This window comes from Rhinoderma darwinii, chromosome 2, assembly GCF_050947455.1.
Source record: "Rhinoderma darwinii isolate aRhiDar2 chromosome 2, aRhiDar2.hap1, whole genome shotgun sequence".
NCBI classification, from domain to species: Eukaryota; Metazoa; Chordata; class Amphibia; order Anura; family Rhinodermatidae; genus Rhinoderma; species Rhinoderma darwinii.
Genome location: NC_134688.1, coordinates 176604648 through 176628065, shown reverse-complemented (window position 1 = coordinate 176628065; position 23418 = coordinate 176604648). Strand labels below are relative to the sequence as shown.

General features: G+C 38.2%; 2 long non-coding RNA genes across 2 annotated transcripts in view; both read right to left on the bottom strand.

Annotated features, from left to right (window-relative positions):
• LOC142740872 (uncharacterized) overlaps positions 1-23418 on the bottom strand; it is a 205524-nt gene that overhangs the window by 22563 nt on the left and 159543 nt on the right. The gene's annotated exons all lie outside the window — the stretch shown is intronic.
• LOC142740873 (uncharacterized) lies at positions 12759-20810 on the bottom strand. Its single transcript, XR_012880901.1, has 3 exons — positions 20630-20810; positions 19582-19715; positions 12759-12907 (listed from the first exon to the last, which is right to left on the bottom strand). It is a non-coding gene; the product is annotated as an uncharacterized LOC142740873 (long non-coding RNA).

Sequence of the window (23418 nt, the reverse complement as noted above, 5' to 3'; positions counted from 1 at the left end):
GAAAAAAAAGAAACCATACATGTTTGGTATCGCCGCGTGCGTAACGGCCTCAACTACCTTCCAAAAATTGAAATAATAAGTGATCAAAAAGTCACATATATCCAAAAATGGTACCTATAAACCTATAGCTTGTCTCGCAAAAAACAAGCCCTCATACAGCTCTGTCGATGAAAAAATTAAAAAGTTATGGTTCTCAAAACATGGTGACAGAAAAAAATACATTCTTTTTACAAAAGTAATTTTATTGTGCAAAAAGTTGTAAAATATAAAAAAGTTCTATAAATTTGGTATCGCCGGAATCATACTGACCCGCAAGATAAAGTTAACATGTGATTTATAATGTGTGGTCAACGCTATATAAAAAAAAACTAGAAAAAACTATGCCAGAATTGTTTTTTGGTCAAAAATTTGCATGTACCCCAAAATGGTACCAATAATAACTACAGCTCATCCCGCAAAAAATCAGCCCTCTTACCACTACGTCTATGAAAAATAAAATGAGTTAAGGCTCCCATTCAGGAAAGAAAAATATGCAGTTGTGCCGACCCGAGGGGAAAGTTTCAAGCGACGATTTATCAAGGCCCTAAAATTAGGGAACCAGGAAGGGGAAGACTCAAACATATCTGCTGGAAACGAGGGTGCCGGTATTATACCAGGACAACATTTTCCCAGAAAAAGGGGAATAAGAAACGACACCATTTATCAGTGTGACACGGGCCTGTGCAGAAAGGATTGCTTCACAGCGTAACACACGTCTATGGATTATTTTATTGTTCTTTTTTACCCCATTATACCGCTTGACTATGCCCCTGATGTACCCTGCCGAGATTACATATGCCCCCACATTATGAACTAAAATACCAGTAAAACTCCAATCAAAACTACTGCCAAGCAATCCTGCAGTTATTGAGTCAGCAGAGCGTTGGCAACTTTTATGCATTATGCGCCTCAGCACTCGGCAACCCGGCTTTATAATTTTACGTGGTCTGCCACTTCGTGGCTGAGTTGCTGTGGTCCCTAAACACTTCCACTTTATAATAATACCACTCACAGTTGATCATGGAATTTTTAGGAGGGAAGAAGTTTTAAGAACAGACTTGTTACAATGGTGGCATCCCATTACAGTACCACGCTCAAATTCAGTGAGCACTTTAGATTGACCCATTCTAGGCTAAGTGCTAAAACAAACTGAATTTAATGATTAAGGGGTGTGTTTAAATACTTTCTCCATGTAGTGTATATTTCTATTAACCTATATATTTTCTGAAAACCACAAACAATATCCAGAGAAACAGGAAAAAAAATTATATAGAGCACTGAACCTATATTATCCAAGCTAGCAATAAATACATACATAAGTCAAAGTCATTTGTCTAGAAAAAGTTAATATTTATTAGTACAATAAGGCAACTTAATTTACCCCCAAACAACAAATAAGATAAAAACATTGAAACATACTGGAATGAGATTCACCATAACAGCATGTCAGGTAGTACTAAGAGTGTATCAATGAAGAATAGTGGCAAGTATTAACTAGGCTTTATGTCTAGAATCAAGTCCCAGAGAAGTAAACCACAAAAGTTAATTCTATATATCGCATAGGTAAGTCATTTGTAGCAGACATGGTGATAATGGGAGAAGTCACCATAAAGAGCACGTCATTGGGGTGACTTCTCCCATTATCAACCATATCTGCTACAGGCAACTTAACTATTGCATGTGATATACAGAATTACCTTTTTACCTTTTTTGGTTTACTTCTCTACATATAGCCTATGAGAGTAATGCAAAGGTTGAATTTTTGCCACAAGTATATATATTTTTATAATGGCTTATTATGATGATCGGAACTTTTAATGTTGATATGTCTTATTGTCATCACTTTTAGAAAGGAATCTTCACCTGTTTGTATTGACCTCCGACCCCTATCATAATTGATGGAGGTATCCGCTGTGCATTGTGGTTGCGAAACGCAGGTGGTCTTATTTACAGAAAAACATGGTGGGGTCATTAAACATCATGCTATGACTAAGAGAGTATGTAACACTTGAAACGCATAAGTAATGTTTTTATACTTTGTTTAGGATGATGTCTGGATATACGATGAGGAGGAATAAAGCTTTATATTGTGGCTATACTACGGAGTGCTTTTTCTTAATTCAAGATATTCAGTAACTGATAGTAGAGACTAAGCAGAAGGGAAGTCCAAGAGACGTCGTCAGGACAAGCTTTGTCAAAAAGACAACACTAAAAGTACTTAGCACTCCCTCTTATTTTGAGTGCTATTGGGAGGTTCGGAGATTTCTCAGGCTTCAGAATCAATTGTTCTAAATCAATATTAATTCCACTTGAGGACAGAAATTATTAGTTCCAGAGCAATTTAATACTTTTGGGCCAGAAAGAAAGTTTTAAATATCCAGGACTCATAATCTCAATAGATATTCAAGATACTTACAATTTAAATGTAATGCCTCTGCTCAAAATCCTTGATAACAAAGTGATTTTGTGGAAAAAGCTCCCTATGAGCATGGCTATTAAATAGTATTATTACCAAAAATATTATATGTGTTTGTTAACTCTTTGATTTTTCTTTATGATAGTGTTTAAATCCATAAATGACACTCTGTCTGATTTGATTTGAAGGGGAAAGCCCACGCCTATTAAAAAAAAAATATTACCAAAGTGACCAAAGCGGAATCTCGGTTCCAAATATAAAACTATATTTCTTAGCTACCAGTTTTAAATATATTTTGGAATGGAAGGAGTACCCAATGAATGGATCCCTGCTGGATTCCCTATAAATATATGAGTATAAATCCATATATAATATTTTAGAATCTGGTACACTAAAAAATGCTGGATATAATTGTGTTCCCTTATATGATTTAATTCAGAGGGTCTGGTTAGAAATGAAAAATATATTTAAAGTCTCTACCTTCTTGGATTTAACACCAATGTGGCAAAACTCATATCTGAGTGAATTTAAACTGATAAAAGAACCCCAATTTGGGGCTACAATACTTTTACTTAAAGGGGTTTTCTGATAGCTATATATTTTTCTTTTTTTTATCTCTGCCCCGCTTATTATTTTTAATAATAAATATAGTTTTGTTTTTTTAAATTTATTTTCTTTCAGCGTTATGCTTATTTGTTTACATTCAGTGGTTTATTTAGCTGTGTTTTTTTCTTCCGTTGCTCTTTCATTTACAGTGCATGCGTGATTCAAATACAGATTTTTTTTAATGCACATGCGCTAGTTTACAAAGTCGTCGTTCAGAACAGCCCGCTAGAGGAACATCACTGATGACGGGTCGTTCTTGGAGAAGACAGGAAGAGGAGCTCGTCCAGAAGTAAAAAATCTAGAAGACCAGTCAGCACGTCAGCGGAAGAGAAAAGTTCAGATGGTCGTAGAGTCTCTAAAGGTCTAGCATTTAAAATATATAGTAATCTTTTGAACTCTGGGCTGGGGACCCCACAATATAAATCTAAAAAAAATGGGAGAAGGAATTTGACCTTTCTGTAGAGATCAACTAGGGAGATATCTAGAAACAAATCAAACTAGTATCTTTTAATAACAACTACAGGGTCACACAATTTTGTTTGTCTATAGACTGTATTACTCAGCAACTTTTTTACATTAAATAGGAAAAAGAGACTCTAATTCTTGTCCTAAATGCCTGGGGCCGGGTTGCAGACTAGTACCATCTGACATGGCGTTGCCCCAAACTTTTCAGGTTTTGGAACGCAGTTCCATATTGCTTTTTTTGCTATTTTCGATTTTAGGGTTCCTCTAGATATCAGACCATGTCTTTTGGGGATTTTCCAGTACTGATCCTACCGGATAAATCATCTATGGCTATCCGAACTTCTCTATTTGTAGCCAGGTCATTGATAGTTAAACTTTGGCTTTCTCAGACACCTCCCTCTTTTAATCAGTGAGAAAAAAATGTCTTGTGATTTATCATTTCTAAATGCTGCGTTTATAGATCTCGGAGGAATTATTAAATTTTTGTCAATGCCTGAAAACCCCAGTTTAAATGCCCTGGCACTATCTTCACCTAAACTAAGAGGAAAAAGTTTTTTTTTTTAATTTGGTCTTTCTATCTGTTCAGGAAGAATGGGGCGGGATAGGGGTGGGAGAATTAATGCTTGTAGAAACAATATTTACTATAATCTCTTTCTTTTTCTGTTCTGTGTTTATAGTTAGTGACCACCCATAGGTCTTTTTACAGCTGTTATTAAAGGGCTTTATTTTGATGCATAGGCCTTTTTATGGCGCTGCATCTGAATAAAGCAGCACCACCAGGCACAGTAAAAGATCCCTGCTCTCAGCTACCGGAGGTAGCTGAGAGCTTGCAGCAGACCAGGTAGAGCGAGCAAGATTGAAATCAGTATTGATTCAGTCCGTTTAAACCTTCAGATGTGGTGGTCAACAGTTCACACGGGGCGGATATACTAAAAGCACGCAGCGTATCCGCCCTGTGCACAGCAGGGAACCCAGGGAGAAAAACCGCACCAAACCATGGTGCAGTTTTTTGCCCGGACTGTCCGCTGCACTTAGCAGACCGGCCTCTTGGGATGAAATGTCATCCCAGGAGCCCCGCCGGCATGGAGGAAGAAACACAGAGTCCTGGGTAAGTATAAGATTTTTTTTTATTTTTTTTTTTGCAGAGTTGCTTTTTTTGCCTTGGAATCACTTCGAACCCGCTGCAAAAAAACGCAATGACTGTTATTTGTCATGGATTTTACCTCCCATTGAATTCAATGGGGAAAACCCACAACAAATAAGCAGCATTTACGCAAATACATTTGACATGCTGCGAAATAAAACTTCAAAGCATTTTTTCCGCTCATGATTTATGCAGTGTGTGGATGAGATTTGTATTATCCACTACATTTTCCGCAACTAATTCCGTAGTATTTACGCCGCAAAGTGTGAATTAAACCTTAGGCCTGATTTACACAAGCGTGTGCGTTTTGCGCACGCAAAAAAATGCAGCATTTTGCGTGCGCAAAAGGCACTTGACAGCTCCGTGTGTCATCAGTGTATGATGCGCGGCTGCGTGATTTTCGCGCAGCCGCCATCATAGAGATGAGGCTAGTCGATGTCAGTCACTGTCCAGGGTGCTGAAAGAGTTAACTGATCGGCAGTAACTCTTTCAGCACCCTCGACAGTGAATTCCGATCACCATATCGAGTAACCTGTTTAAAAAAAAGAGGTTCGTACTTACCGCGAACTTCCCGGCCGTTGCCTTGGTGACGCGTCCTTGGTGACGCGTCCTTGGTGACGCGCCTCTCTTGACATCTGGACCCACCTCCCTGGATGACGCGGCAGTCCATGTGATTGCTGCAGCCTGTGCTTGGCTTGTGATTGGCTGCAGCTGTCACTTGGACTGAATTGTCATCCCGGGAGGTCAGACTGGAGGAAGAAGCCGGGAGTTATCGGTAAGTCAGAACTTTTTTTTTTTTACACGTTCACGTTTAATGGGATCGGAAGTCACTGTCCAGGGTGCTGAACCAGTTTAACTCTTTCAGCACCCTGGACAGTGACTGTCTCCTGCCGGGTTCGGTCAAAACGAGTTCGGCCGAACCCGGTGAAGTGCGGTTCGCTCATCTCTAAGACACTCCGTTCGGATGTTTGTAAACAGAAAAGCACGTGGTGCTTTTCTGTTTACATTCAGTTTGACAGCTCTTGCACGAATCACGCAGTTCGCACGGAAGTGCTTCCGTGCGAGCTTCGTGGTTTTCACGCCCCCATTGACTTCAATGGGTGCGTGATGCACGAAAAACGCACGATTATAGAACATGTCGTGAGTTTTACGCAACGCACTCGCGCTGCGCAAAATTCACGCATTGTCTGCACTGCCCCATAGAGTAATATAGGTGTGTACGACACGCGTGAAAAGCACGCGCGTCGCACGCGTGTATATTACGCTCGTGTAAATGAGGCCTTATACAGAAGTATTGCAGTGTATAATAAAAGCGATCAAATGATCGCATAGTAAAGTCCCCTAGTGGGACTAAAAAAAAAAGTTAAAAAAGTTAAATAAAGTTATAATATAATGTTTTATTCTGAAAAAACAATAAAAAAAAGTAAAACATTTACACATATTTGGTAACGCCGCATCTGTAACGACCCCAACTATAAAAAGTTTACATCCGCATGGTAAACTCAGTAAAAATGTAATAAAAAACAATGCCAGAATTGCGTTTTCTGTTCATCCTGCCTAAAAAAAATATTGATAAAAAGTGATCGAAAAGTCGCATGTACTCCAAAATGGTATCAATAAAAACTACAAGTCATCCTGCAAAAAAAAGCTCTCATACAGATATGTCAGCAGAAAAATAAAAAAGTTATGGTTCTTAAAATATGGCAAAAAAAGAAAATATCACAGCACCAGAGACAAAGTTATAATCCAAATACCGGGTGCAAGCCTCAGAGGGACTTGATCCAAAGTGTTAAAATATAGCGACACAAAAACAAATAATTTTTGAAAAAAAAAGTGTTTTTTACTGTACAAAAGTAGTAAAACATAAAAAAAACTATATAAATTTAGTATTGCCGCAATCGTAAAGACCAGCTGAATAAAGTTGTTATGTTATTTATACCACTCGGTAAACTATGTAAATTTAAGATGCAAAAAACAATGCCGAAATTGCTGTTTTTTTTATATTGCCCCCTTAAAAAAAGTTAATAAAAGTTAATCAATAAATGATATGTACCCCAAAAATGGTGCTATTAAAAAATACAACTTGTCCCGCAAAAAAAAATTTCCTTATATAGCTATGTCGACGCAACGAAAAAATAAAAAACAGTTATAGCTCTTTGAATGTGACGATGGAAAAATGTAAAAAATGGTTTGGTCATTAAGGTCTAAAATAGGCTGGTCACTAAGGGGTTAAGCATAAAAAGATAAAAATAATAATAAAATAAAAATATTACACAGCACAGAAACAGCTTAGATACCTAATAGCCGGTTAAGTAGCCAGCGCTCTAGTTGCCCAGACAGCAGGGATCTCTGATCGGCCAGGTGGCTGGGCTTCCTAATAGACCAAATGACTGTATGTTTACTACTAGTTGAGTAGGTATGTGTGTTTTGCACATGTGCTACCTGACATCCTTCAGCAACATTCACAGCGGCAACGACTGGCAGAGGAGTACAGCATTGGAGCATGGTAAGGTGAGCAGGTTACGCACTCAGTTTAGACTAGACTTTCTTTGTTAATACATACACTTGAGCTTCCTTCGCCATTTCAGTATGCACAGTGGCATTTAACCTGTGGTCTATCCTTTTATGTCACTGGGGAAGTTGAATCCAAAGGGCTGTGCAATCACAATGCCTATTGATATGTGAAAAATTACTATGCCTAAAGATCCTATTAGATGGCCCGATATGAGCTGTAAGAATGAGCGAGATATGGGCACCTCATTGATCGGCGCTAGTTTTCTCCTTTCACAAAGAGCAATGATTGGTTATGTATGGGGACGAGTGATCATTACTACGATCGTTCATCCCTGTAAACTTCTATCATGTCGGCATTACAACGCTCTGTTTACAGGGGGAGATGCGCTGCCGACAATGATAATATTTATTGCTGCATAAACGAGCAGATCAGCCGATGAATGAGCGTTCATTTGAACGTTCGTTAAGATTAGCTTAGAAATACTGTATAATATAATAATAAGCTTAGTAAAGAATAAAAGCTTAAAATGTCTTGGTGGCTTATGTAATATTTATATAACATAACAAAAAATATATGTGTTTCAAAATGCCAGGTTAAAAAATTGTTGCGCAAGTTTCCACCTGAGCAAGTGGGCTTATATGCCACATTTATGAAAGTTTGAATTTCAGTTGATTTTGCGTGACACATAGAACACAGAAACATAATTTGATGGCAGAAAAGAATCTACAGGTCCATCCAGTCTGTCGTCTTTTTGTTTATATTGTTATACATATATATGCACCAATAGTTTTTTTAAAATAAAAATTATAAATATGAATATACTTATCATATTACTTATTTATTACTTTTTTATATATATATTACATAGTTACATAGTTACATAGTTAGTACGGCTGAAAAAAGACACATGTCCATCAAGTTCAACCAAGGGACGGGAAAAGGGAAGGAAAAATTTCTACACATAGGAGCTAATATTTTTTTGTTCTAGGAAATTATCTAACCCTTTTTTAAAGCCATCTACTGTCCCTGCTGTGACCAGCTCCTGCGGTAGGCTATTCCATAGATTCACAGTTCTCACGGTAAAGAAGGCTTGTCGCCTCTGCAGCTTGAACCTTTTTTTCTCCAGACGGAGGGCGTGCCCCCTTGTTTTTTGAGGGGGTTTTACAAGGAACAGGATTTCACCATATTTTTTTGTATGTGCCATTAATATATTTATATAAGTTAATCATGTCCCCCCTTAGTCGTCTTTTTTCAAGGCTAAATAGGTTTCATTCTTTCAATCTTTCCTCAGAGCTTTGTTGCTCTTCTTTGTATTTTTTCCAACTCCAGGGCATCCTTTCTATGAACTGGAGCCCAGAACTGAACTGCATATTCTAGATGAGGCCTCACTAATGCTTTGTAAAGTGGCAATATTACATCCCTGTCCCGTGAGTCCATGCCTCTTTTAATACACGACAATATCCTGCTGGCCTTTGAAGCAGCTGATTGACACTGCATGCTGTTATTGAGTTTATGATTTACAAGTACACCCAGATCCTTCTCAACAAGTGAATCCGCCAGTGTAGCTCCCCCTAGGACATAGGTTGTTCGTACCCAGATGCATAACTTTACATTTATCTACATTAAACTTCATCTGCCAAGTGGACGCCCAAACACTTAGTTTGTTTAAATCTGCCTGCAATTCATGAACATCTTCCATAGACTGAACTATATTACATAGCTTGGTGTCATCTGCAAAAATAGAAATAGTGCTATTAATCCCATCTTCTATATCATTAATAAATAAGTTGAATAATAGTGGTCCCAGCACTGAACCCTGGGGTACACCACTTATTACCGGGGACCATTCAGAGTAGGAATCATTGACCACAACTCTCTGGATACGGTCCTTGAGCCAATTCGCAATCCAATTACAAACTATATTTTCTAAACCTATAGTCCTTAATTCACCCATTAGGCGTCTATGGGGGACAGTGTCAAATGCCTTTGCAAAGTCCAAAAACACTAAATCCACAGCGGCCCCTCTGTCTAGACTTCTGCTCACCTCTTCATAAAAACAGATTAGGTTAGTTTGACAACTTCTGTCCTTAGTAAAACCGTGCTGGCTGTCACTTATAATGCTATTTATTGTCACATAATCCTGTATATAGTCCCTCAATAGCCCCTCAAACATTTTCCCCACGATGGATGTTAAGCTCACTGGTCTATAATTACCCGGGGAAGACCTAGAGCCCTTTTTGAAAATCGGCACCACATTTGCGCTGCGCCAGTCCCTTGGCACTATACCAGTCACTAGAGATTCTCTGAATATTATGAAAAGGGGGACAGAAATAACTGAACTAAGCTCTTTAAGAATTCTAGGGTGTAACCCATCTGGTCCCGGGGCCTTGTGCACATTTATTTTATTTAATTTAGCTTGGACCATATCTACATTCATCCAATTCAGTATATCAACTGATATATTAACAGCACTGGCACCGGCTACATCAGCTGCTCTTTCTTCTGTTGTATATACAGAGCTAAAGAACCCATTTAGTAACTCTGCCTTCTCTTGATCCCCTGTGATCAACTCCCCATTACCATTATCTAGGGGTCCTACATGTTCAGACCTTGGCTTTTTAGCATTTATATACTTGAAGAATTTTTGGGGATTTGTTTTACTATCCTTGGCCACCTGCTTTTCATTTTGTATTTTTGCTAATGTTATTACCTTTTTACAGATTTTATTAAGATCTTTATATTTTACAAAGGCTGCAGATGTACCCTCAGATTTGTATTTTTTAAATGCACTTTTTTTGTCGTGTATTGCCCCTTTCACAGAAGGTGTAAGCCATGTGGGGTTTAATTTGAGTCGTTTATACTTGTTACCTATAGGAATAAATTTTGCACTATGATAACTCAAAGTAGATTTGAAAATCTCACATTTATCATTTGTTCCATTATTTGACATTAGTTCTTCCCAGTCCATATCCTGAATTGCAGCCCTCATCCTGGGGAATTTGGCTTTCTTAAAATTAAATGTTTTTGCCCTCCCAGTCTGCGTTTGTTTTTTACAGTATAGGTAAAATGTTACTATATTATGATCATTGTTACCGAGGTTTTCACGAACATTGACATTCCCAACAAGATCTGCATTATTAGAAATGACCAGATCCAACAGAGCTTCACCTCTAGTCGGGTCTTCCACAAACTGGCCCATAAAATTTTCCTGCAACAGGTTGAGGAAATGTCTCCCCTTTGCAGTTGAAGCTGTACCCGCCTGTGCAGCCCGCTCCATCTGTTTATATAGCTGAACTTCCATCTCCTCAGTTATATTGGGGGGTCTATAGATTACACCAAAAGTAATTTTTTCAGTGTTTACCTCCCTTTCTAGTTCCACCCACAAGGTTTCAACCTCCTCACAGTATTCACCCACTATTGTCTCTTTCGCACTCGCCTTTATATCACTTCTCACATACAGACATACACCACCACCTTTCCTATTTGTCCTGTCTTTCCGAAAAAGTGTAAAACCCTGTAGATTTACAGCCCAGTCATGTGAAGAGTCCAGCCATGTTTCAGCAACACCAACTATATCTATATTTTCTTCCAGTATCAAGGCCTCCAGCTCCCCCATTTTGCTTGCTAGACTTCTGGCATTTGTGAACATACACTTTAACTTGCCTGTCAGTTTTTCACTTTTATTATCAGAAATGTGATTTGACATTAATTGGGCCTTTTTATTTACACTGATGTTTTGTAACGAAAGGATCTCCTTATCTTGTTGTCTAGTCCTCTCCCCACATTCTGTTTCTCCCCCCACCAATATAGTCTGACCCCTCTCTAACCTGGCTACCCCTTTTTTTTCTACATTGACCTCCCTCCTCAGCCCTAGTTTAAATACTCCACCAACCCAGCTAGAATTCTCTCCCCCAGCACAGCGGACCCCCTTCCATTTAGGTGCAAATCATATGCAGAATACAGTTTGTACCCTAATGAAAAGTCAGCCCAGTGCTCTAGGAACCCAAATCCTTCTCCTCTACACCATGACTTCAGCCATGCATTTAACTCCCTGAGCTCCCGCTGTCTTTCCTGTGATGCGCATGGCACAGGCAGTATTCCTGAGAATACTACTTTGGAGGTCCTTCCCTTCAGCTTGTAGCCTAGTTCTTTAAAATTATTCTTAAGGCTCCTCCACCTACCATTTATTCTGTCGTTGGTACCAAGTTGATTTGGAGCGTGTAACTGGTCTGGAGGAGGCTGAACTCTTAATGGTTGGTAGGGGATCAAATACTTATTTGTCTGTGCACAATGCAAATAAATATATATAATTTTGACTATGTGATTTTCTGTTTTTTAAAAAAAATATAATCTATCTCTCACTGGTAAAATTAACCTAGCCTAAAAATTCTAGACTGTTCATGACTTTGACAGTGGGCAAACTTACAAAATCAGCAAGGGATCAAATACTTATTTCCTTCACTGTATATATATATATATATATAAATATATATATATATATATATAGTCCGCTTTTTTTTTTTTTTCAATTTTCGACAATATCCAGTTGTCTGTTCCAAGCATTCTTGAATTCTAAAACTGTTTGTGTCCTCACAACAGCTGATGGAAGACTGGACCTATCACTGTTTCTGAGAAAAAATATTTTCCCTATCTCCAATTTCAATGTGTGTATGCCCCCTTGTTCTTAGAAACGCTCTTATTCATAAAAATACTGCTTAACGTTTATTATTAATACAGTTTATATACAAAAATGTTTCTCGTTTCTATCCTATCAACTCTGTAGTTTCTCCCCTCTTAGCTGTATATGTTTAATTCTTTAAGTCTTTTCTGATATGTTTTGTTAGCAGCCCATGAACCCTTTAGTTGCCTTCCTCTTATTTTTCTCTATTGATGCCTTTCTTGAGAGAGGGTATCCAGAAGTGTACACAGTTCTCAAGGGGAGGGATACAGGTAATCTGTAAAGTGGCAATAAAACCTTCTTCTTCCTGCTACTAATACATCTTCCTATACAACCAAGTAACCTTTGGCTTTCCCCACAGCTTGACTACATTGCTTGCTTACCTTCATATAATAGGAAATGATAACTCCAAGGTCCCGTTTTTGTTTTGATGTTGACATTACCTAACAACCATACATCAATATGGCCTTGCTCAGTGCAGTTTTTTCCATACATGTTTTTTTTTTTTTTTTGCTAACTATCACTGGATTAAAACAGAGAAGATATGTTTCCTTTATTATTTTCCTCAGTTTAGGATCCACCGGTTGTGGATTAAACAAAAAAATGGCCAAAACTCCACGGCATGAAAAAACCTAAGAGATCCATAGCAAGTCAAAACTGCTAGTAAATACATCTGTTTTGCCTTGGTTAACCCCCGATTAAGGTAATAGAGTTTGCTTGTTGTCTGTTACCATTGAGATGCATTGATCTGCATTGGAGCTATAGATACAAAACAATGGGACATTCTTGATAAAGACTTATTTTTAAGGTTTATTCATTTTCCATTTTAGATACATGGAACAATAAAATAAAAAATTGGTTGCTATTGTGGACAACCACATAAACATTTTTGATAGTATATTTTTCTATGACTGTAAACTAGTGCAGTTTGGCAGCAGTTTATCCCATATAAATGAATAGAATCCCTCCATTGATCAGTCATGATTAGCTGTTTTAAAAACTGCAAAAAAATCATAATTGGTGACTGTGCCGCAGTCCGTTAATCTGGAAAATACAAGACGAAAGTAGTTATAAATAGCTCACTTTCCTTAAAGTCATGTAAGCACATTTTCTGTAGTGTCATATAGATACCAGTCTCTTAATATTTATTCTTAAACTATTAGTGTTCTAAAAAGTTACTCCTGCCACACGTATTATAATTTTATTTATTTATTTCAGTTACTTATATAGCGCAAACATATTCCGCAGCGCTGTACAGAGGTCCTCATTTACTGTCCCCATTGGGGCTCACAATCTAAATAGTAGCATGCAGACGTATATCATAATGCAGGAACATGACCACTGGCTTTACGGAGGTCACGATGGATGCTGTTTCTTATTTGAGGATTAGAATCATTATTTGTTTGGTTTTTGGAATTTATGAAAAATAAATTATTAGCATAAAAAAAACATCACAGCATCCGTTTAAATGATATTCTTCTTCTGTATAGGAAGCTTTGTATAAAATGTCTTTGTGAAGTTTGCTGTTAGGCTGGGTTCACACGTGGCGGAATTTCACTTGAATTCCGCTGCGGACACTCCGCAGCGTTAATCCGCAGTGGAGCCGTTTCTCCATTGACTTCCACTTCTATTTAGAAGTGTTCGTTTAGACGATGCGTAAAATTCCGCTGCGGAGCATAGGCTGCGGAGCGGAATTTGGTGTCCGCAGCATGCTCTGTCTGTTGCGGACCAGTGGCGGACTGGTTGCGGACTCATGGCGGAATTTCTCCATTGACTTCAATGGAGATTCTAAATTCCGCAATGAAGTCCGCAGCTGTCATGCACATGTTATGTGTGCTGCGGATGCGTCTTGCTTTTTTGACATGACATTTCTTCATTCTGGCTGGACCTATGTATTTCTAGGTCTACAGCCAGACTGAGGAAGTCAATGGGGCTCCCGTAATTACGGGAGCGTTGCTAGGAGACGTCAGTAAATAGTCACTGTCCAGGGTGCTGAAAGAGTTAAGCGATCGGCAGTAACTGTTTCTGCACCCTGGACAGTGACTACCGATCCCAATATACAGCAACCTGTAAAAAAAATAGAAGTTCATACTTACCGAGAACTCCCTGCTTCTGTCTCCAGTCCGGCTTCCCAGGATGACGTTTCAGTCTAAGTGACGGCTGCAGCCAATCACAGGCTGCAGCGGTCACATGGACTGCCGCGTCATCCAGGGAGGTCAGGCTGGATGCCGAAAGAGGGACGCGTCACCAAGACAACGGCCGGTAAGTATGAAATTTGTTTACTTTCACTAGGGAAAGTGCTGTCCCTTCTCTCTATCCTGCACTGATAGAGAGAAGGGAAGCACTTTTCCCGCAGTCCGCAGCAGCTAGTCTGCATCAATTTACTGCACATTTTGGGCAGATCCGCCGCAGAATCTGCAACGCAGATTCTGTGCGGCATTGATGCGGACAGTTGCTGAAGAAATCCGCCACGTGTGGCCATGCCCTTAATGAGGGGGATGCAATGATCACGTTCCTTTCTCTATATATATGTGTGTAAAAGCTGCACCTAGTTCATTCCAGAACAATTACGTTAATTTCGGGCTGTTTGCAGCAGGTGGAAGTCTGGTTTTTAGCTGCATGGAAGTACTATATTAATACACGTTTATTAACACCCATTGAAAGCTATGCTTAAAAGCCTTCATGGGAAATAGTAAAGTCAAATTTCTTGCTCAATTGACATCCAAGCAAAAACAGGATTTCAATTCTGTTCTTATTTAATACTGATGTTTTGACTCTACTTCAAAAAGACAAAATTGTTCAGTTTTTACATTGCCTTCCCTAGAGATCTCTTTACACAATTTGGAATATTTTACACCTAATAACATCAAAAGTGAGAGTGTCGGAGCTGTGATTTTTAGAGGTAAATGCTGAGTGTCCTGTGGGATTTATATAAACTGTTTGGTACAAATATATCTGATACATTGATGGAATCAATGATACATTGTGCTAGATTTACAGGGAGCAGCACATGTATGCTGTAGGCGTACGTCACTATGATTAATGAAACAAGACTATTCTGATTGGCAATGCAGCTCTTAGTAAACACTTCAAGGCAATAGATTTAAGTTTCTTAGGTATTTTATATTAGGAATAATATACGTCTCTATAGATATTAGTGTCCCCTAAAATGAGCATATTCCCTGAACTGCAGAAATACCGACCGGATACAAATCAAGTTGTTAGTATAGGATCACTATAGCATTGCCTTCGTTGTCACTTTCCAATAAGTTTTCCTCCACAGTTCACACAGCTATATATATATTTGTGTATGTGCGTGTGCATGCGTGTGTGCGTGCGTGCGTGCGTGTGTGCGTGCGTGTGTGTGTGTGTGAAAGATCAAAATCCACAGCGGAAATTTTCCACCTCGTCTGAACGTGCCCTTAAGGATTTTCAGCTCCACCATACATTATGCATTCCTGTCATCTTCTTTGAGAAGACCACCCCCTTAGAAAATCACTTTTCAATGCAATTTTGGGTGGTTGCCTCAAACAGGTTTCATTCCATATGTATATATATATATATATATCACTAGTGTCCACTATGTTTTAAATATTTAAGAAGCATTTGTAAGCATATACATCTCAATATACAGTATATATATTTATATAGTTCACTCCGTAGACTATAATATACTAACAATATAATATTCTGTGTATATCTACTATATGTATAAAGGTAAAGTGCTCAGGAGACAGTAACATGCAGTCCAGAACTGGCAGCATTTAACCTACTGGTTAAGGAACAAGAAATGGGACATTTGCCAGGTCCCTTCTCTTGGTCCCTGCACTGGCACAGTATGGGGACACGGGGGACATCATGTGCGTTCTCCATCCCCTGCCTCTAGAGTGTGTGTACTGATAAATTCAAGAGACGCTTCTCTCTGGGAATATAACGATTAATACAGCCGCAGGTTTCCAGATAAGTGATTGTGATGGAGACTGTTGGCGAGAAAATAGACAATTATCCGCTGTTAGCTTTACATAAAGATCACATTAACTTGAATTAGTTATCAGACAAAAGAACATCGGAAAGCTGCACCTTTCTGCCAAAGCAGCAACTAGCAAAGTACAGAGACCCCCACTCTCCATATAACTTTATTAAAGCCGAACTAAACCACCTTTCTGTCATTTACTAACAATGAGAAAACTTGCCCCTGCTGCAGTGCATTTACCCCTCAGATCTCCCCTTCTGTATGTTCTGGTGCCTCCTTCTCTCCAGCTGACATGACTTCCCGTATCAGTGACCACAACGCTGATACACCTCATGCATAAAACTGTTCTAAGAAAAAGGGTCACTGTTGCCCATAGCAACCAGTAAACTAAATTCTTCAATTTTCAAACTAGCACTAGAAAAAAGGAAGTTGGAGCTTGGTTGGTTGTTATGGGCAACAGTAAAAAAAAATTGTCGTAGAACATTCTTTAGGCACCCTGCTGAAAAATCTGTGGTGACTGGTAGCGGCAGTTGTAGTATTTTCTACATTCATGAAGCAAGGATCAATTTCTCATTAATCTCTAAGGGCATGTTCACACGGTTAACAAAATATGGCTGAAAATACGGAGCTGTTTTCAAGGAAAAACAGCTCCTGATTTTCAGCCGTTTTTTAATCAAACTAGCGTTTTTTGCTGCATTTTTTACGGCTGTTTTTGGAGGTGTTTTTCTAATGAGTCAATGAAAAATTGCTCCAAGAACGGCTCAAGAAGTGACATGTACTTTTTTTTACGGGGCGTCTTTTTACATGCCGTTTTTAGAAAATGAGGCGTAAAAATACGCCCCGACGGAACAGAATGCCATATTTCCCATTGAAATCAATGGGCAGATGTTTGTAGGCCTTCTGCTTCCGATTTTGCATGTAACTATGTAATAAGATTGATGGACGGACGGACAGACAGACAGACAGACAGACAGACATAGATAGATAGATAGATAGATAGATAGATAGATAGATAGATAGATAGATAGATAGATAGATAGATGCTGTGTGCCACATTTATTAACTGTTTTAGACACGTCAACAAGTGTGCCTGGTTTAATGGGAAAGGGGCATGGTCAAGTAAAAAACAGGAGTGTCCTAAAATGTGACAGCGTGCACCTAAAATGTGCCAACATTTTGGCGCAAAAAAACTGGTGTACACTAAGCAAACTAATAGATGGTATAAGATAGGGAAAAAAGTCTAGCATGTCTGCTGTTTGTGACGATGCACCTATTATTCTCTATACTGCTTGGACTTTATTTGGTGTGATTGAGGTTAAATAAATATAAAACCAGATACACACTACTTCCAATATGGGAGTAAATAATCATCAGCAATATTTTGTAATTCTTAGGGTATGTTCACACGGCTTAGCAAAATACGTCTGAAAATACGGAGCTGTTTTCAGATGAAAATAGCTCCTGATTTTCAGCAGTTTTTGTAGCAACTCGTGTTTTTTGCGGCGTATTTTACGGACGTTATTGGAGCTGTTTTTCAATGGAGTCAATGAAAAACGGCTCCAAAAACCTCCCAAGAAGTGACATGCACTTCTTTTTTGCGGGCGTCTTTTTTACGCGCCGTCTTTTGACAGCGACGTGTAAAATAACACCTCGTGGGACCAGAACACCGTAAAACGCATTGCAAGCAGGCGTAATGGATCCATTTTTTCAGGCGTAATTTGAGGCGTAAAAAGCCTGAATTATGTCTGAAAACACTGCGTGTGAACATACCCTTAGGACTAGTTTGCAGTACTTACACCTCAATATGTTTTTCTAAAGATGCCTAAGCTTATTTACAATAAATGACTTAAGTGTTACCAGAAAACAATTGCAGTGTGTACATCTATTTTTATACATAACAGAATAAAACATTGCAGTGATATAATGAAGGCATTTTAAGATGCCATTAAACAGAATAATGTTTGTTTTTTGCATGAGTATGACTGATTAAAGCTGTAAGCAGCGCACAGTGTGTCATCTCCCAAGGTAAACACCCAGGCAAACGATTGTCTTCATGAGATGCTCTATTAATTATGCTCATTTTAGCAGCAGATCTGGGAGGATCTCACAATCTGCTAAAACTATTAACATTGCATATCATTTGCATAACATTAAGAGACTCAGTGTCATTACTATGCAGAACAGGCACGTGTGTAGGAACTAAGGTATGGTTAGATAGACATGAGATAGATAAATGATAGACAAATGGATAGATAGATAGATAGATAGATAGATAGATAGATAGATAGATAGATAGATAGATAGATAGATAGATAGATAGATAGATAGATAGATAGATAGATAAATAGATAGATAGATAGATATGAGATAGATAGATATGAGATAGATAGATAGATAGCTGACACTGAACCCGTCAGGTCCGCGGGACTGACGGGAGCAGCATTTCTGACGGGAGCAGAATTTAGCGATCGATACATCTGCTCTGTATAGAGAATACAGAGCAGTTGTATCTCAAAAAGTTTAAATATTTTTTAATAAAAACTATTTAGAAAGTTGCGCCAATCACACTGATTGCCATTTTTATTAACAAAAAAATGCCATTCAAAGGTTTACATTGTCTTTAAAACGTTTAAGCTAATACTGTATCCATAAAAAAAAAAAAATACATTTTCAAATCTGTGTATGTGTCAGTTCCTAAGGCCTTGTTTATACAGGACAGTTTGGTGTACTCAAAACCAGTAGTGGATCATAAAGAGAAGAAAAGTATATTGAAAAGACTTTTACATCTTCTCCTTTTCAATCCAATTCTAGTTTTGGCTAAAATAAAAACTGCACCATAACTAGATTGTGTTAAAGCCTAATCTAGTTTGCAGTCAGTTCCCACCAGGGTATTTTGGGGGCATGTTTATTTATCTATTTATTTTTATTTTTTATTTTTTATACAGTATATCCAAAGTAATTGGAGCACTGATGCATAACATGATATCAGTTTGCATCTGTTTTTCATATTTTTTATATTTTTTTGCATCCTGTAGCCTGGCAGGGACCAAAGATGTACAATGAACATGAAGCTGATGAAAAGATACATTAGTACAAAAAACAAAAACATATAGCAAACATAACACCAGTAAGGACATGCTGCAATTTGTGTTTTTTTTTTTGTTTGTTTGTTTGTTTTTAAACAATGTTATGTTGAATTTATTGTAGGATAAAAAAAATAAAAAGCCAGTGGCTAAGGCTTCATCGATATCTAAGCTGGGGTCCCGTTCCGTCGGAGCTTTCCGTCAGAACGGGACCCTGACTAACACAAACAGAAACCAAAGGTTTCCTCTTCCATCACCATTGATTTCAATGATGACGGATCCGGTGCCAATGGTTTCCATTTGTCTCTGTTGTGCAAGGGTTCTATCAATCAATAGTGTAGTCGACTACGCTATTTATTCCGTCAAAACGACAAAACCCTTGCACAACGGAGACAAACGAAAACTGTTGACACCGGATCCGGTACCATTGAAATCAATGGTTTCTGTTGGTGTCTGTCAGGGCTCCTTTCCGCCGAAAGCTCAGACGGAACGTCAGAACGGAGACCTAGCCAGATGTGAACGAAGCCTAAGGGGACAAAAAAAACTAAACAAATGCAACTGTATATACAATAGCATAAATCTGTCATTTCATTTTTAGTGTCATAGTATACATCTCTATACACCTAAAATAGTGCTAAAAAGTATTTTTAACTTATACTCACATCGGGCAAATCTCCCACTTAACAACCTCATTCCTATTTACACAACTGTGCCCATCTCTTATAAGGCATACTTAGTTACATTTTTCTCTTGCCATGCCTGGAATACATACTGGGCATTATGATCTCCAGTAGAGCTATGTAGAAAAAGAAAGTTGCATGAGGAATTAATCCTCTGTAATGTACAATATTAAGTTTAGAAAGACTGAGGAGGAGAGGGACAGATAATGGTAAATCTAACCCCTCCTTAGTCCATCATTCATCACCACGGAGAAGGCAAGGATTGCACGGGGTAACAATGGACAGACAGCAGTACAAAGCACATTACCAGTTAATGACAGACCTGAATTATACAAGTGTGTCCAGTACTGATAATAGGACACAAAGTATTGAAACAACATATTCCAAATCATTTGTTGTATAGAATTTACAGACCTTTCCTATTTCAGGTTTTAAATTCAAATGGTGGACAATAAGTGGAATAAAACAGATCACTATGAAATATGGTGCAACTGTGCACCGTTGTGATCAGTTAAATTTGAAAAACTTTATAAAATATCTTAAAATGTTAATTGTTTATTAATCATAAATGGGTACTTATGTGAAATATTTGCCAATCTGATGTGTTTTTGTTTTGAGTCATAATTCACTGTGACGGGACACAGAACATTTTGGTTGTGAATTCTCAGTACATCATAAAGTGTACAAAATTGCTTGAATCATTCTAATTCTTAGTTTATTGGATACCTAATTATTTAGCCCGAGCTGCTGAAAAAATATTGTATTTTTTTATCATTTTTTGGAAAAATGTTAATGCCTGAGGCAATCTTAAGACTTTCAAGAGCATTGAAAGTTATGGCTATTGTAACAGTTTGATTCCACCAGATTGAACAAGGTGATTAAGTTATACAGATGAGCTTAGAGACAATGAATACTATAGTTGGGTGTAGTGCAGGGGGTAAAAAGTAGACAGGTCCCCCTCCTCTCAAAACACACGATGCACTTGGTTGAGGTAACTGATGGAGCTCCCTGTGAGATACTGGATACTTACAGTCTGTTCTTCTGTGAATGGAATGGATAATGACCCCAAGTTCCCAAGGTTTGTTGCTGCCTGGTGAGCAGAAGCTTGGATTTGTGTGGTCCAAGCCTTTCCCAGCTTGTCTCATTCTGTCACTGGGATCACGGGCTCCCTCGGCTCGTTTGCACCTGCGTCGCTTTTGGCTCCTTCAGGAATTCGCTGAAGCTTGTAATCAGCTTTGTGAAGCTATTGAGTGCACGGCTGAGTGAAACTTGCAAAGCTCACACAGAACCGGCCCTGTGAATAGGAGTCAGCATGGGGCTGCTCTCCAAGCCTCTGGCCTGCCAAATTCCAGCAGAGACCCTTACAATCACTCCACACAAGCTGCACTGCTTCCCCACACTAAGAAAAGTTAGAAAAGAAAAGCTAAAATACCAATCCCTGAGGTTAGCACTTGGTTCCCATATTAATGGTCAACCAGCATTGCTGATGCAAACTCCGGAGCGGTTCACTCAGTGTTGGGATCAGACATAATTAAGTGTCTATGCAAAGAGTGATCTGGGAAGAAAAGGGTTACTGACACCCATTGTAACGCATGTATAACTATAATGTCTTGAATCCCATCAGAAATTAGACATAATTCAGTCAGGGGGATATAACGAATAATTCCATCTAATAAAATAAGTGGTCAAATCTTTAGAAGAAAGAATACAATGATTTCAGAAGGCTTGTCGGATACTATTCACCTTTATTTAAGGTCCTTTTCTCCTGGATTATTTAATAAATTCATTTATGGTTGAGGCTCTAAATCCTAGATTTGGTATACACTAGTCTCAGTATTTTCCTCAAGGACTTATTACCAATGATCCATTTAATTCTGTTATTTATTTAACATCATTTTTTTGTACCAAAGAACTGAGTAGTTTGTAAAGAGATGCTTTGTTTACCAGTGTTGCAAAGCCGACTGTTAACCAGTGATTCTCTGTAACAAGTTATATAAATGCAAATGTTTTCTGTATGTTGCGCTAAAAAATACACAAAAGCCATAGCAGGATGGCAATCAAGATTGTGTATTTTTCATTTGTGTCAATATTACCTTTTCCAAATATTCTCAGTGACAAGTCGCATGGATATGCAGTAATTCAGAAATTAGTGAATTTTCATACGTGGTGGGGTGCTGGATTAAGAGGCTGGGAGAGTGTGAAACAAGTCAACGTGTAATTGTATGATAAGGCTCTCACGAGGTATTTATTGGCCAAGTTGCTATTTCTACTCCTTTCTAATCTCGTTTAGCACATTCATTCTGTGCAATCTGTCTCCATAATCTTCTGTGACAGAATGGCAGCCAATAGAAGCATTGCATGTTTGGAGAGCAGAGGAAATATGCAGAGACGTGATAAACCGATGCTAATTATCCATATTTAGGACACCAAGTGCAGAAGATCAAGGTTTACAAATAACAAACCAGAGCCAATGATGATGGCTTCCTAGTGTGGGATATATTGGAGGGGACAAGATAAGGGTTTCACATGCAGAAGAGATTTATTGGTCAAAGGGGTTTACCTCCCACTTCCCCACTGTTATTCTGCAGTGAATTTATTTAGGCTAAATTCACCAGAACATCTCTCTTTTATTTGGCAATATGCCACGGCGTGCCCTGCTTTTGTGCTGGTTCAATAAAAGTCCTTGTAATATAGAGCCGGTTGATAAGATAAAAATAATTGTGGTAATAGGCAATTTCTTTTAAATTGCTCAGATAATCAGATGTAAGTCGAAGGATCAGCCCCAAGGTGAAAGCACCTTATGTCAGTAGGGGCATTTAGATGCCATTTGTAATCAGCAAAAAGAGTTCCCAATTAAAAATACCCACAACGTGCACACATATTGTATGGTAGTATCGGTTTCTATATGTGAATGAAGAACAGGACATATAGCAGATTTCTGAGTTGTTGAAAGGAAATCTGTTGGTAATAAAATCACTTTTGGATAAATAGTTAAATCCAAATTCTAGCAAAATGAAAAAATTAGTATAGGATGCCGTCTCCTGCCTGCCTAGAATGACAAATTAATAGACAGGGTAAAGAGAAGTACAAATATTTTATACTTATGCTGAACTGCCACAGTAAATATGTTTTTCTGCTAAACTGTGTAATTTGGAAATTTGCCCAAGGACAGTTCTGGAAAAAAAATAAAGCTGAGCGCAGAGTTGCCCCAAACCATTGACTGTCATTGTAATTTCATGATCAATTTTAGAACACTCTGCTGAAAGACAAAAAGACTAATAATGATAATATTTATTTAGAGAACAATTTTTGTTTGGAAAGTAGAGGATGCTTGTGCAGAATGTGATGTTCATGGTACCTTGCCTCACAAGTTAATCAGTCTTACATTTTACCCCCTTTCTAAATCCATCCCACTCAATGAGGAAAAGAGGAAGAGGAAAAAAAACTATTATTCATACATGTGAAGTTATTAAGCGCATGTTGCGATATCCAAAGCTCACTCTGTTTCTGTCCCCGCTTATTTGTTTCTAAATATCATATTTTTGATCTTGCAAGTAAATTCCTCAAAATGATCCATCCCTCTACTGAGTTAGCTCCTTGATAAATCCATATTAAAGGAATATAATTTCTTACAATTAGCAAAGCTTTTAAACTGATCAAAATGGTGTTCTTTAGACCTTCCAGTCCTTGCTTATTCCCAGTATCCCATGGGACTGTAGTTCCAAACATTTCTTCAATAATCTAGCCTATTTCATTCTAGTAACCGAAGAGCTTCTGGCATCTTCAAAATAAATGCATCAGATCTGCATTATCAGCCCC